Source organism: Sminthopsis crassicaudata, chromosome 4 (genome assembly GCF_048593235.1).
Source record: "Sminthopsis crassicaudata isolate SCR6 chromosome 4, ASM4859323v1, whole genome shotgun sequence".
In the NCBI taxonomy this organism is placed as follows: Eukaryota; Metazoa; Chordata; class Mammalia; order Dasyuromorphia; family Dasyuridae; genus Sminthopsis; species Sminthopsis crassicaudata.
In genome coordinates this window covers 332,237,637-332,254,385 of record NC_133620.1, presented here as the reverse complement: position 1 = coordinate 332,254,385, position 16,749 = coordinate 332,237,637, and the positions used below count along the sequence as shown (strand labels likewise).

At 36.3% G+C, this 16,749-nt stretch overlaps 1 long non-coding RNA gene across 3 annotated transcripts in view; it reads left to right on the top strand.

The window, feature by feature from the left end:
- Positions 1–16,749, top strand: part of LOC141538812 (uncharacterized) — a 252,185-nt gene that overhangs the window by 181,588 nt on the left and 53,848 nt on the right. For 2 of the 3 annotated variants that reach the window (XR_012481139.1, XR_012481141.1), the window contains exon 1: positions 3,132–3,221. The exons of the other annotated variant lie outside the window; for it this stretch is intronic. This is a non-coding gene — a long non-coding RNA (uncharacterized LOC141538812). Of the gene's footprint in view, positions 1–3,131; positions 3,222–16,749 lie in introns of those variants that run through there. 3 annotated transcript variants of the gene reach the window in all.

Genomic DNA, 16,749 nt, shown 5'->3' with positions numbered 1-16,749 from the left:
AGAAAGTAATCTATAGATCCAGGCTTCTCTTTTTGATATCTCATGGTCCTCTTTCTCAAAATTGGGTTTTTTAAAAGTATAAAATAAAAAAAATGTGGTATTACAGAGGAAAATAATCATGTTGAAATATAATTATCAAAACTATTAACAGCATGGGTCCATGTGTTCATCATCCCAAAGCCTAGAACTGATGACCACAGGCATTGTCTTTCATGTTACTAGAGCATCAGTCTTTGTTCCTAAGAGAACAGCCCACTCCAGGTTCAGCATTTCAGTTTTAGAGAGCTCTCTTTAGAGAGAAACAATGGCTTATTTCTGGAATTGACTCCTGGCTTCTTGGATTGATGTAGAATCTGCAAGGAGCAAGCTTCCATAGAAGACACATGGACTCTGAGTTTTCTTGGTTCTGTTTCATTTGGAGGAGGGAGAGCTATTTAGGGCCATCCTAATTCTGAGTCCCAATATTATTTGCAAGGTTTAAGTAGATTGATGGCATTAGAAGTTTTAAGTTTTTGTATTTATACATGTAGGGAAACAGTCCTTTATTTATAAACTATCCTTCCACATCAAATGATTTCCAGAGACCATTTATTCATTACCCTCATTCCATAAATCACATTCCTCTAATCTCAAAACTTTTTAAAAATCATTCCCTCCAGGAAGCTTCCCTGGATTAAAAATTTTGGATCATTTTGTATACTATGTATACCACATAAATTTTCATTTGAAATGTATGATAGCTGCTATCAGGTTATTGGTTTAGAAATACAACACCAACTTCCTAGGAGGGGATTATTTCTTTCATTGGTAATATCCCTATAATTCTGATAGCTGTCACAAAGTAAATGAATGGTGGCATCTGCAAGTGTATACAGACCCAGAAGACAAGTTTTCCTTAAGCATAGAAAACTGAGCAGGACTGTCTCAAAGGACCCCAGCCATTTATGCTGGTCAAAACAGAAGGTTTAGAGTTAGGAAGGGCATTGGTGACAATCTAGTGTAAATGTATCAAATCAGTTCAACAAATGCTGATTAATATCTTTGATGTACAAGGTGTGATGTTCTCTTTTAAAAACAGAAAGAGGAAATAAAATCTCTGCCCTCAAAGAACTTACATTCTATTGGAAACAAAAGCAATCTGACATTCATCTAATGCTTTTAAGATTTGTGAAGCTCTTCACACATTTTAGAGGAGGATGGTTCAGAGTGTTTAAGTGAGGTGTCTGAGGTTACAAAAATAGAATTAGAGTAAATATGGAACCTCAGAGTTGGAGGAAACCTCAAAGTTTATCCAATCCAGTTACTTCTTGGGACAATTAAGTGGCTTGATGATGCAGTAGGTAGAGTGTTGGACCTGGAGTCAAGATGATCTGGTTTTAAATCCAGCTTCAGAAACCTATTATACTATACTACCTCTTCTCCCTCCCTCCCTCCCTCCCTCCCTCCCTCCCTCCCTTCCTTCCTTCCTTCCTTCCTTCCTTCCTTCCTTCCTTCCTTCCTTCCTTCCTTCCTTCCTTCCTTCCTTCCTTCCTTCCTTCCTTCCTTCCTTCCTTCCTTCCTTCCTTCCTTCCTTCCTTCCCTTCCTTTTTCCTTTTTTCCTTCCTTTTTTCCTTTTTTCTTCATTCCTTCCTCCCTTCTTCCTTCTCTCCTTCCCTTTTCTTCCTTTCTTCCTTCCTTTATCTCTATCAATACTTTTATCAAAAGTATTTATAACATTATAGCTCCTTATATTATAGGAGTCTTTCAATTATTAACTATTGATTAAACGAAAACATTTATTGAGCATCTATAGTGTGTAATGTACCTTTTTAGATACTGAAGGTATAAATATAAAGGGGGGAAATAAATCCCTGATATTGATTCCAGTTTTCTCACATTCCACTCTTAATACTAAAGATTTCATTTAATCAATAGCCAATATTAGTAGAGGGATGTGACTTTGTCATGATTTTTTCTGTTATTCTTTTCTAGATTTTGTATTGCTCTTCCATCTAGCAGTGGTGTCCTATAAAAAAGATGTAAAGTCAAATGAAAAAAAATCCCCAATATATTAGCTATGTCTGAAGATGTGTGTCTTATTTCCCACTATAGTCTACCACTTTTTTTTTTTTGCTGAGAAATGAAATTTATCTTTCTAAATTAGAACTCTAAAACTAAGTCAGTCCCTGCATTGATCAAAAGTTCAGCTGCCTTTCAGTATTATTTCCATTACTTTATATTATGTAGCTCATTTCCCTGGTTTAATTACTTTGTATCAATAATATAAGTCTTCCCAAGCTACTCTGAATTCTTTCTTCTTTGGTTTTGCCATATTCTCATTCATTCTTTCATTTGTTTCATCATTCAGCAATTGATGGGGGTCCACTTTGTATCCAGTTAATTTTTATTGTTGTTGTTTTTTTGCTACCACAAAAAGACCGTCATGAATATTTTGGTATATGTGAAACCATTTCCTCTGTCTTCAGCTTTTTTGTCGGACATTCCTGGTAGTTAGATTGCAGAATATGTACAGTATAGTATCTTTTCCAGTATTATTTTATATACTTTTCCAGAATAATTATACAATTTGTATCTTGTGATTAATTCCCCCCACACATTTACAAGGGTTTTGAAAAGAGATGTGGCCAAATTTCACAAAAAATAAATATGGCCAAAAATGTAGGAAGAATCAAAAGTCAGGCATCTGGATGGTATGCAAAAGGGGCTCTTCTACCTAAATAATTAAGGCTGATCCATGTTTCTAAAATCCCTTCTTTTTCTTTAACCAAGCAACATCTCTTTGATTAACTGAGTTTCACCTGAAAATGAAAATGGACTTCATTTTCACCCAACTGTGGGCAAATATAAGGAATTCTGTATTGACCAAGTAGACAGCAACATGGCTTTTGGGCAGAGGCTGTCTTTCAGTCACAGCTCAGCTGTGTTTCAGTTTATTTTATCCCGTGCAGGATACGGAACAATGGTCACATTTCTTATTTCTTGGCTGCTGCTTTCTGGCACGCTTGACGGGATTAAGGGCTGAATGCAGGTGGGTTTCCTTCCCCTCCCCTCCCTGTCACCTGGACATTGCCATGGCGATAATCCTCCCTGAAACAAAAATAAAGAGGAGAACCGGTTGGACAGAAAGTGTGGCTGAGAAATCTTCGAAGGAGGTAGAGAGGTGAGGGAATGAGACAGAGAAGCACTGAAGGGAGGGCCTTGGAGAGAGAGAAATGACCAAGGTGAGGGGTGAGTTCTAGGGTGGGCACTTCCATAACTTTGAAGTCTGAACAGATGAAATTTTAGGAAAGAGCATTAGTTTTTAACAATTACCTGTTCATTCATGGATTGGATAGGTTCTTGGTTTTTGTTTTTGTTTTTGTCTTTGGCAGGCAAAAATCCTGTTTAGCTCTTCTCTGCCTTTGGATCCATAGTCCATATGCATAGAGGACAGAATGATTTTTACCAGTTAGTGAACTTCCTGAATTAGGAAGTCCCTAATTTTCATCTTCTGTGCAATTTATAGTTTTAGACAATTACTTAGAGCATTGAAAGGTTAAATCACATGTCCAGGGTCATACAGCCAGTAAATTTCTGAGGTAGGACCTAAATCCACATCTTCTTGGAGCTGAAGTTAACTCTCAGTTTCTCCATCTGTAGAAATGAGCTGGTAGTTCACTGAGTGGAATAGGGATTATAATCTATATGGGCTGTGGAATACCTTTTGAGTAATCAGCTTCTAAAGAACCTCTGATAATTTGAAAAGAAGAGTTCACTGGGTCAGCAGGCACAAATCTTGATCAGAGTTTATCAGGGCAAAATCAACAGACTGGGATCTGACTAGGAAGGAGGATGTAGTTGATATTCTAAATTCAAAGTTAGAATCAGAATGGAAATAGTTAGAAATGGCTTTCCATGGCCACTGATGAGCTTTAGAGGAGAAACAAGGTAAGACATTTTAGGTCTACTGAATAATTCTAAGGAGGTTGAGAAAACCTGAAGATAAATCACTGAGTTTTGATTGGGAACTCATCTCATCAGTGGGCAGCTTGTGGGCATCTGGGATGCATTACTGAGGAACATTTTGGAATCTGCTCCTAGAGATGTTTAAGAAAAACTCAGACAAACTGTCTCTCTGGAATTGTTTTGTGTGCAGGCTGCCTAGAGGGAGGGGCATGGCTTAGTTGACCTCCCAAATCCTTTTCTAGTCCCAGAATTCTCTAGACTCTTAAGTTGTCTGAAAACATATCTTCATTGGGCAGATGCAGATATTAGCAGGAAACTGAAATCTGATGACAAAGAAGTTATTTTCATCAGAATAGCAAATCTTCCCCCCTCCTTTTTCTTTAACTAAACCACCATACCATCTCTCTGATCACAGCTGCTCATTACCCTCTGATGCCACTGCATTCTATGGGCTTTATATATGTATCCTTCTACACACTGGGGAGATCATGAGAATACCCACACATTTATTAAATTCTTGGTTATCCATATATGCATTATCTACTTTGTGATTTTATCTACGGGTACCATTTTTTAATCACAGACCACTATTTCTTCAGATCCTTATTGTCTTACCACTTCTCAGGAAATATTTGTTTTTACATCTGTTAAGCAAAGGATATTCAGGAACCCTGACTAACTTTGGGTCCATTTTTGGGAGTTTGCTCTGGCTTTCTTGCCATGATTCTTCTCCCTGACTCCTCCAGCTTCTGGCCCATTTTAGAGTTCAGGATGGCTTTTGGCCATCTTTTTGTGCAGTTCTGGAATGAATGGAAAAGCTTACTTGCATTTCTTTTCATTTTTATAATTTGTATTTCTGGAGTTCTTTTCAGATATTTGTTGGGGTTTATGTGGAAAATCTGGGTTTCTTTCCCTCTGATCTTTCTCATTGCTATCCTAACTGGGAGTTGATAGCTATATATATATATACATATATATATATATATATATATATATGTGTGTGTGTGTGTGTGTGTGTGTGTGTGTGTGTGTGTGTGTGTGTGTATTTTTTAAATCAGGTTTTATATTAATAAAATTAAAGCATTAAAGATCTAAGGGTGGAAGGGGTCTCAAAGGTCTGCTAGTCCCCTTCCTTCATTTTTGTAAATAAGGAAACAGATTCAGGTGCTCAAGTGATTATCCAAGATTATATAGAAGTAAATATCAAAGTTGGAATTTGAACTCACCAGTTGTGAACTTCCTGAATTAGAAATTCCCTTTATTAATGCACATTTGCATCTTCTGTGCAATTTATAGTTTTAGACAATTACTTAGAGAATTGAAAGATTAAATCACATGTCCAGGGTCATACAGCCAGTAAATTTCAGAGGTAGGACCCAAATCCACATCTTCTTGGAGCTGAAGTCAACTCTCAGTTTCTCCATCTGTAGAAATGAGCTAGTGGTTCACTGAGTGGAGCAGGGATTATAATTTATAATGGACTGTGGAATATCTTCTAAAGAACCTCTGACAATTAGAAAAGGAGATTTCACTGGCTCAGGCAGGCACAAATCTAGATCAGGGTTTAGCAGGGCAATCCATTGATTCCAGAGATATGGAGAGGAAGAATTGTGTTTGAAAACTCAGAGAATTATAAAACTTTGGATTTGGAAGAAACCATAGGGAACATCCAATCCAATGTATTCTTTTCTTCCCCAAATTCCCCCCAATCCTAAAATCAAGTATGACCTTTTTTCATATCAATTTCACTTCTCAGAACAGTTCCTAAAAATCTCTTCCTCTTGTCAAGTCAAACACTTGTCTATCCTTTTATAGGCCAGGAATATAAGTATAGTGTAATATTTGTGTTACTTAATTTTCAAAGTAGACTAGCTTTTTTGGAAGGATTTTTATATGGCAGGTAAATACTTACTAGCATTTATATACGTAAGAAAATGCTCTTGTGGTATTCCCTCAACAATCGTGAAACTTCTTGAGGGAAAGGATTATGATATATATCTTACCCGGCAAAGTATCTGGTTTAATAAGTACACAAAAATATTGGTTGGTTGATTGGTTCATAAAAAGTGCTGCTAAATTCTGATTGAATTGACATTTAGTTGAATTGGTAGATATAGTTGGGTGTTTGTTTTGGGAAAAATGACTTTGACCTTGTGTGTTTGCAGTACTTTCACATTCACTGGACTTAATGTGAGAAAAAAATGGTGGGACAAAGTCAGTTATTACATTTTTTTTTTCTCTTTTAATACCATCTGCCAGTATAGTGGCTGTGTGAAGGTGCTAGGGGATAAGGAGGAAGTTTCTCCTTTTGTGGTATAGTAATCAAAGGATTCTTCCTCCTTTCACTTTCCTTGGCACCTTCAAAGCAAAGAAAAGTGGCTAAAATTTTTGTTATGTCCAAAGGGCATTTGGGGGACACTATCTTGTGTCATTCTTTGGAGAGAATTTCTCTAGACAAAGTGAGTTAACATCCTTATATACATATATTGTTTGGTTCTGGAATTTACTTGATTTGGAATCTTAATTTTCCACAAACCAGAAAGTTTTGAAGTTTGATTTTCTTATCATCTTGAGGAGAAAAAAAATAACAAAATGAAGGAATGAAGATAAAATGAAAATGCCTACCAAAACTTTTTCAGAGCTCGATTTCCTTTTTGATTTGATAGCATGACTATAGTTGCTAAAATAATTTTGAATTCTGGTAGTCAAGTAGAGCTATGAATATTAAAAGAAGCAACATTTTACTTTACTTAATATAAATCCATTTTGGGGGGGTCAATTTAAATATTTGCTAACAAGCAACTCCAAAAGCAGCTTCTCAATTTTTTGATTACTTGGTTTAGGTACATTTGATTTCTAATCTGTTGAATACTGATTACAAATTATTGAAGTATTAGGTCCGCGGAAATAATCTTTAATTTATAACAATGCAACAAGGAGTTAAGTAGAATGGGTCCTAAGCTATGAGTCAGGACATTTGGATTTCAGTCCTAGTTGGGGCAGCAAATTTGATCAAATTGTTTTTTTCTTGTGACTTGATTTCTTTACCTGTAAAATGATGGGGTTGAATAGAATGACTCTGTAGTTACTTAAATTTGTTTCTATGATTCTAATTTTAATATGGTCCTATGTATATTTCTCAAAATGCTGATCTCAACTCTTCCCCTATTTCTAGTTATTTTACCCAGAAAATATGAACAATGGCTCAAACTAAGCTTATAAATCTTTAAATAATGAAAAGACTTCCTTCCGGAAAGAATAGGAGAGAAATGGCAATGATTTCTTAAAAACATCTAATTATGACTTCAAAAAAGAATTATGCTTTACATCCAAGGGACTCTGTGATTTTGTCAAAATGTATATTCCCTTTAATGATGTAGATGATATCTCAACTTTGGTTGCTCATGTTTATGATTCTTATTTATGTTCCCCACATTAATTTGATTCACAAGAAGGGGTCTACTTAACATAGTAATGGATTCAGTTTCTTTGAGTTCTATTGAAATTGTGTGGAAGCCAAAGAAACATGGCCTCTCTTTCCTTCCCTCTTTCTGTTTGATTTTATATCAGTTCTCCACATTTCATCATGTGTAATGAAATTGTCATAACTCCCATAATTCAATCAAAAGTATTGATTAAACTCCTGTTGTATATTAAGCCCATTGGATTCATGGAGATTAGATACAGAGAAAAGAGGAACCTTTTTTTTTTCTCTTTGCCCTCATGGAACATACATTAACAGTTTATAGGAAAGGGAATAGAATATATATCAGAAATAAAACATTAAGTTATTTTAGTATAACTGGTATGTATACTCAGTATACTCCAACAAGACTTGATACTTAGATCCTCTGGCTATATGAGACATTAGGAGCTGAACATTAGCATCAGATGGGAACCTTTTCCCCCTCTTTATTCCCAGCTAGTTATAATAATTAGCCAGTAATAGACACCAAAAGCTTTTCATGTTCAAAGCGCTTTATGATTATGAGATAATCACCCCAACTCCCTAGTGATGTAAGGCAGATCTGTGTTTTATAGGAGAGTGACACCATGCAGAAAAAGGTATGTGAGTCACTCTCTGGTATATCGTGGTGGCGTGGCTTGGATGAGTTTTTAAGGCTGCCTGTTTCCTAAACTTGTACTTAGCTTAGGACTCATACTTGAGTCCTGGCAAGGACTGGTTTTTGAGCCAGATCTCATATTCAAGGTAGACTCATGGAGAGAATGACAGTTCTTTTCCCTTTGTTTCTATAGATTGCCCTTGCACAGTCAGTCTAAAGGTTTTTTATATGACAGGTAAATCCCAAGAACCCAGGAGTTTACTTTAAGAAAATATTTCCCTCATGGACCCCATTTTCCAAGATGGTGGCTGGAGTAGGGAGAAAGCAAAGCTTCTTTCATAGACTCTGTTTGAAGGTTTCTGTGGTTGGAAGAGGGCTCGACCATAAGAGTTGAGGGTATTTGGCTGGAATCCCTTGCCTCTTTCTACCAGGACCACCAGTGAGGTCCAGAGTCACTGCCCAACTAGGTGGCTACAGCCTCAGCAGTGTTTTTTTTGAGCCTATCCCAAACACTTCTGAACCTGGCTGGGAGGCAAGCCAAGGTTGGGGTGTAGAGATAGTTGGATGGGTTTGGGAGGTATAAGCAACCTGGGTGAAAACAGCCACTTTATGATATCTTTCAAGGAGGAGAAAGACATTGAGGGATGCAAGGGAAATTTTGGCTTGGCTAGAAATCATTGACTCCCTTCAAGGTCCCTGAGTTCAAGGGGAGAGATGTTCCACTGGAGACCTGTGGGTGTCCTGTGGCATTAAGAATTTTAAATACTGCACACCGCAGGCTTGAATAAATCAAGACAGAAAATGTACCTAAAGTGGCAGCTTGGGGAGTGGTAGTAACTGTTTGTATTTGTATTTATGTTGCTGATGCCACCGGTTATGAGATGAACAACAGCCTTTCTGTTGTATGGAGACACTCATGTGGCTTGGAATAAGGAGTGGAGAGTTTTGTGTTGCATTAAAGTTTGACTGTGGGTTGGTGTATGCTCATAATAATAACTCAAAATTTATATACCTTTTTAAAGTTTACAAAGCTATTTCCTCACAACAACCTGGGAATATATGATGCCAGGATTTTATGGATGAGGAAACTGAGGCTCAGAGAAATGGCATGACTTGCCCATGGTCACACATATAGTACATATCAAGGTCCAAATTCTAATCCAGTTCTCCCAACTCCCAGTGCAGCACCCCTTTCCTTATACCTGACCATCTTTTTTGACATCATAGTGTTTGTCTGGTAGGTTTTTTTTCCCCCCAATATTATTTCACTTACCCTCACAGGATCTTTTAAAGTAAGGGACAAGGATTAGGACTATTATATTATTGATAAAAATATGGACATTTAGAAAAATTAAGTGATTAACTTAATTTAACTTCATAAGACAAGTGCTAGACCAAAACATTCTTTTTGTTTTCTTGGAGGCTCTGGGGAAGAAAAATGATAGTGACAAAACAAGGCAAGAAGGAATCAGGGGAAGGAAAGGAAGATACACATCAAAAATCCTTAACTCAGACGGTCACATATAGCATTCAAAAACTCAGTGTCTTGTTCTCAAGGCTTCTGTTCTGCTCAGAAAATTTGTAAGTTACAGCCTTAGAGAGGTTTTTTTCCCCCCTAAAAGATCAAATCTGTTTTGTTTTTTGTTTCTCGGTCTGATCATTGGAAGGTTCTCTGCCATCTCAGTATATTTTCTACTGTTCAGTTTGGTTCCCTTTAAAAGCTATAAGTTGAATTGATTATAAGGTATCATCCTCCTAAATTTTAGTATTATCATTAGGCCAGGCTTAGCAAATAAATACATATTATGTCTGAATTTCCTATTGATTGTTGTGGATAGTGGGCATGACAAAGTTGGAAGAAATGAAGATTCTTTGATTAACAAACTTTGCCAATTCATCTTTTTGTAATTCAGGACTGAAATGAATTTTTGTTACTTTGAGTAACCTATCTGGAACGATGGGCCCATGTGTTTTGTAGACAATGGTAACATATTCTGTTTACTATTATCATTAATAATAATCAATAAAAATATATGATATTATATTGATAATGATAATAGGCAGAATGAGTAAAAGACTGGTCTTGTAATCAGAAAGAACTAGCATCATAAACAAGTCACTCGTCCTCTCAAAACCCCAGTTAACTAGGATATTCAACTAGGGTATCTTGCCACTGTTGTGTGAAAACTTAGATAAAGAATGGTTTTCTTCATTGATATCAAATATTCTACTACATGTCCTTATTCCTGCATTTTGACCAGCTCTTCTGAAAAGCTATATTCTCCCATATTTTTCACACTTTGCTGCTAATCTTCCATGCTTTAGAATACTTGTATAGTGTCACTACCACCAGAAAGACCTTCCTAAGTAAATCTGTAAGTTAGTTCATTAGTGAGAAAGAAGCAATGACTGCTTCAAAACTCTGTGCAGGGACATGGGGATAAATAGACAACAGTGAAACAGACCATACCCATCTAAGGGCTGAGGAACCCTTATTTTTCTCTGGCAAGACATTTGTTGGAAAGATTGATTGATTTCTTCCTATCCCAATCTTTAGTTACAGAAGGTAAAGGGTAGGTAACAGAAACAAAAAGGTTTTAAGGACAAAGGAAAGGCCAAGAAGTGTCTACTTTATTGATTCTTTATTAATAGTGAAGTTTTTTAGTCAAACCAGTTAGAATTGAGAGCATCTATTGAATCATGTAAGGATCAACAACCCCCCTCATGTTCTTTTAGGAAGGAAAACATTATTTTTCCTACAGTTTATTAATAGTTTAGTAGTAGTAGTAGTAGTCTATTAGTAGAGCCAGAGAATACAGCTAAAGAGTGTGGACTCTGGAATTTGAGAAGCAAATCAGGTTTGGAAATCCCACCTCTTGAAAGGGAATAACTTCACCTTTGGAGAATAATGACATCTTGTCATGTAAAACAAGTATTTGCCTGGCTGGAGATATAGTACCCATCCAATAGTGCAAGATACAGAAGGATTTTTTTTGAGTTGAGAATTAGTCCTGGCCACTGGGAGTGGAACTACAGAGAGAACTGCGAGTCTAGTTGAGTAACCTGCCCTAGTAGAGAATTTCTTGAGGATACCATAAAAAGATAAAGAATATTAGATTTTACAGCATGGATTATTAGTTGCCTGGACTACCTGTTTTCCCTTAAATTGGTTTTTATACCAGTGTGTTCTGTATGTGTGCTAACCTTTCCATTGACATTATGAGTAGTTATGGGGCAGGGTATTCAAACTTAGAGTGGGAGTGGGATAATGTTTTATTGCCATTGTTCTTGTGATATCATTTCAGTAAATACCTTTGCTTTGAACTAATTGAGTCAACAGACGATCTATTAAAGGGAAACCTACTGCTGGGGGCTTCTGAGCTATAGTTTAGGAGTGTACATCCCCAGATTATCTTGAATCTCAAATTTTAGAAGTTTAATCCTATACTTTCTCAAGGCAAGCTGTTCTATAAATTATTCACCCAACTTCTTTGAACATTCCTTTGCTTATATTGAACCTCCTGCTTAGAATGATTTCATCCTATATCACTGTTTGTCTTAAGATTTACTCTTTCTTTGAAATCCCCCCCCGCCCCCCCCCCATATCCCCTTTGTTCCATGAAACTTTTTGCAAATTGACATTCTTTCGTGTTTTTTTTCTCCTCTGAAAATCTATAACAATGATTTCTTATACTCTGGCATTCAGCATCTGCTTACTTTATATTAAACTTTATTTTTTTACAGCTATATATTGCCACACTAACTCATTTGTAAGTGTTTTGAAGGCAAGGAAAGTGCTCCTTCTATCTCTAGTACCTATTGCATTGTCTTGTAGGTTCATAGCAAATAGTTTTTATCCAATAAATTCACATCCAGTAAGAACCTATTGTGATGATAATGGAGCATAAATGTAAATTTAAATGGTTCTGATTTGTATCTACTGGAATGGTATCTCTGGTAAGGCAAATACAGAATCTTCTCTTTTTCTTCTCAGAATGGTCTTCTCTAGTGAAGAACACAGCAATTACTCAATTGTGATTTGTTGATGATCCTCTATAATATCTTTAATCCAGGGATTCAAGGCAGGTCTCCAAAAAATAATTTTATAGTTGAAAACACTTAAGTCAATTTAGAGCCAATGGATTCATCAATATATATCAGGTCACTTAAACCAGTCAGTAACATGTTTTCTTAGAGCTTTCATCATCTTTCTTTAAAAACTATACTGTTTTTCATATCAGGCAGAAAGACTATGGACAATAATTAATTTTTATCCTATAAAGGGATAAACATTCCCCCCATTAGACTATGCACTTCTTAAGATCAAGAACTGGTTTTTTGTTTGTTTGTTTGTTTTTTTTTTTGGTCTTTCTTCACATCCCCAACACTTGTCACATTGCCCAATATATAGCAAGTGCTATAAGATGAACATCTTATGATCCTCTATAGCTGTATAATTTTGTGACTTTCTGATTTTTCTCAAGATGAGAACTCTTATGACCCAATAGGCTTCTTTAGAGGCAGAATGGTATATTGGAGAGAGTGCTGAACTTGAAGTTAGGTAGACTTGTCTTTGATTACCACATCTGATGTTGACAAGTTACATGATTGCAGACAACTTACTTCTCTGAACTCTAGTTTCCTCATATGAAAAGTAGAGATAAAAATACTTATAGTATTTACTATAAAAAGACTTGTATTCAAATAAGAGAATCTGAATAAAGCACTTTGCCAAAGTCTTTACTAATTATGATTATTAGCACCAACATAAGAACTATAACATAGCTATCATGGGAATTACATTGGAAACATATTGGATTATTGGAAAAATGAATCCCCTGAAATAGTTGTATTATTTAAATTTGCCCAACATATTTCCATTGGGTTGAAATCAATGACTATATTTTAAAACATTGTTATAACTTTGGATGATATGAATTTGAATAATGTGACTGCTTTATGGATTCATTATTTATATTAACCAAGATCAAATTGTATTAAATTTTGCTGGTGATAATGAAAATTATAAGACAGTGATAATTTTGATGATGATGATGATGACTTAATCAGTTATAGCAACTATGTAAAGTAGAGCAATTAACATCTTTGAAGAAAACCATATTTTGTTTAAAAGGCTTCACACAACAGTGGCAAGATACCCCAGTTGTATACCCCAATTTATTGGAGTTTTGAGATGGTAAGTGACTTACGATCACACAGTTAGCATATGTAAATACCCAGATCTTTCTGACTACAAGACCAGATTTCTATTAATGCTACCTATCATTATTATTAATACAATATCATGTGCTATTGTTGATCATTATTAATGATGATAGTAAATGGAATACATTACCATTGTCTACAAAACACATGAATTTATGTTTCCAAAAAACCAAGAGAGCCAGATAGCCAATCAAATGTGAGCTTATTGCACTGTTACCCAGTAGGTTTGGGAATGAAATCATTATCTCTTTCCATGAGAAGAAAAATGATAGAAATCATTATTGTTTTCTGGCAATACAAATGACCTACCTGCCATTTCCCCCTCCTGCCTGACTGTTTGCATGGAGAACATCTTCATTATGTGTACTTGGTCACGACTTCACAAATATTTCCACTGAATTGTTACCAAGAAAACCTTTGCCATATGAATTTTTGTTTTATTACTTTGCTTTGCTAAAGCAAACAGACACCAAAAAAAAAGAGCTGTGGTATTCCACTTCAGGCAAGCACTACGTCCAGAGTGCTCTCTTATTTTTTTATTTTATTTTCTTAAAAAAACCCCAAGAAATGCCAAGTTATAAGAGTGTATTTTTCAGGCTTTTACATGAAATTATATTCTATTCAATTTTAGAGATGGGCAAACTAGTATTTTTGTTTTTAAAAATCCTTCAGGCCCAACCAGGTTTTTAAACCCTGTTTTAAATAAAATTAAATCTATTTCGAGACTATATTATAGGCTGATGATTTACTCTAGCTCAGACTTGGTTTTTTGCTTGCTTTTCTGGGCATTTCCCAACCTGTCCTCCTGTACCATTGCCTCCACCCTAGAGGAATGAGCAGTGTGTTTAAAGTTAGAAGAACTAGGTTTGAATTCTGTCTCCCTTACTTCCTACCTGTATAGCCCTCAGCTAATTTATTAAACATTCTGAGTCTGTTTCCTTATCTTCAAAATGAGGAGGTAGGGGGAAAAGAGGGAGTTAGACTAGAATGTAGTCATCAGGTCAAGAATTCCTAACCTGAGATCCACAGATCTCCAAGAGGGTCTTTGGAAAGATTTCAGCAGATTTGTGAGCATTGTTATTATGATTTTTTTGATATTTTGATAGCTGTATTTAAATATAATGTGTCCCAAAAGACTTTGAACTTTGAAGCTATTAAAGCTTAATTGGTTTCCTTTGTAATCCCATCTATTTTATTTGATACATTTAAAAACATTGTTTTGAGAAGAAGTCCACAAAATCCAACCAGATTGCCAGGGGCCTGTGATGCAAAAGTTTTTAAAGTAAGAATTTCTGAATAGTTATTATCTCCCTGCTCTTCTCTAGCTTTTAATCTATGATCCTAGAAACTTTATGAACTCTCTTAGGTCTCTCCCAGCTCCATCCTCTAGTTTACAACTTCATGAGATCCTTTTCACTTCTGAAAATCTATGAAAAAAAAAAGGAATTTGATTTGAGCTTCATTCTCAAATAATTTCCTGGGATATAATGTACTTAGGTTGAAACCAACTCCGAAGGCGTCAGTAAATGTTTTTGTGATTACCCCAATCAAAGCTTGTATGAAGCAAATAGTTATTCTCAGAATGAAAGTCAAATCAGTTCTTGTTGGGAAGCCATATTTCTCCCTTGAACCTTTGTATATTCCCTTAGCAAGACCAAATCTAATAAATGTATTAAGCATTGGAGAGTTGTGTCTGTAGAAAATAGGCAATTCTGAATAGGACAACAATGAAGGCAGTTAAGACAGTGATTGGTCTTGAAATTTCATTGGTATATGGGCCATGTAGATGAGGAACTCCATCTACCAATGTAGGTTGGCATCTCCCAGGTTGGCACCTAATTCTTACCTAGAACAAAGTCAGACACAGCCTGACTCCCCAGTGGGGCCAGAAGTAGATTGAAATAGAATTGGGAAAGATTTAACAGAATAAAGAAAAATATGGGAAGATAGAGATAGTTAATAAGTAGTTTTCTAAGTCAATATGTGGCCCTACAGGGATCCTTATGTATAGTTTAATGGCTCCATTTCTGTTTGAGTTTGACCCAGCGGACCTTGAGCACAGAATAATTAAGTGGTTTGCCCAGGATCACAAGCTAAGGTATCAAAAGTGCGATCTGAACTCAGATCTTCTTGGTCTTGAATTCTAGCTCTGTCCACTCTGCCTCAATGCTTCTTAGAACATTGAGCATTATATATATTTCCTCTTAGAACCAATCAACCTGATGAGTATTGGAGATAGGGAACTTATTTTAAATAGCAGAAAGTGCTACTTGATATAGTTCTCTAACTGCCACGGTGGCAACTGAACCATCAGGAAAATCATCTCTTGGTGTCTCCCAGCAAAGGGTAAAAGAGTCTCCTCTCAGCTCATTTTTTTCTGCAGACTCAGCCTCATGGCACACAAACCTGAAATGCAGTTTCTCTTGCCCTGTGTTTACTTTTATTCCAGCCACATCTGGGAGCCAAAATTCATAAATTTATTGCCAACCTGACAACAGTTTACTGAATTTGTAAGTTAGGGAAAAGAGAGGGGGGAAAATGGCGATCTCTTGGCTCCCCATGTGTAAAACGGATGGAGGGATGGATGTCCAGACTATAAACCCCAACACTGTTTATTAACATCTGTGGCCTGTGTGCAGACAGTGAAGGCATGAGCTGGGTTCTGTTTGTCTTGGAGATTTAAGGCAGAAAGTTCCACAATGTACTCTTCATATATACACAGTACAACATCTTTTTTAACCCACCAGAGACGAGGTAAAAGAAACAAGAACCATTCAGAAGTGGAGGACGATGGATGCGATATGGGGAGAACCTCCATGGGCAAGGGGCCGTGTTTACCATTGGGGCAGTGAAGTGGGTGGGCTGAGTGTTGTGACGTACTTTGGCTTTTAAAGTAGTCATAAACTGGTCTATGAAACAGGTCTGGCATTTTCTTTGCCTTTCACAAATGAGGTTTGGGTATAATTTAAAAAAAAGAGAGAGAGAGAAACCCTCTTCTCTAAGTTACCATGAATGCTATCCATAAATACAAACTAGTCATAGCTAGGATGAGACTCCTCCCGAGGGTGTTCAAGTATTTCTGTGGTAGCCTTGGAAGTAGTTTGTATATTTAGAGGCTAGAGCAAAAGAGATCAGCAGGATCCTTAGGAGTCCTATTCAGTGCCCTAGCTTCCTAAAGTTTTGCTTGGTGTCATTTGGGGAATACTATTCCTCCCTAGATATGATAGATGACCCTAATATAGTAAACTGATATTTCCACTTTGGTACCAGGGGCAAATTGACAATGGAAGCACATTGAAGTGGGGGGGGTGTTGAAGGGATGCTGATAACTTTGGCCCTAAGACAGGGATCCTTGACTTTTTGGATGTCATGGCCCCATCTCTTTGGAAGTCTGGTGAAGTCTATGTGATCCTTTTCAGAGTAATGTTTTTAAATGCATAAAATAAAATATATAGGATTACCAAGGAAATCAATTGTATTGAAATAGTTACCAAAACATTTTTAAAAATTAATG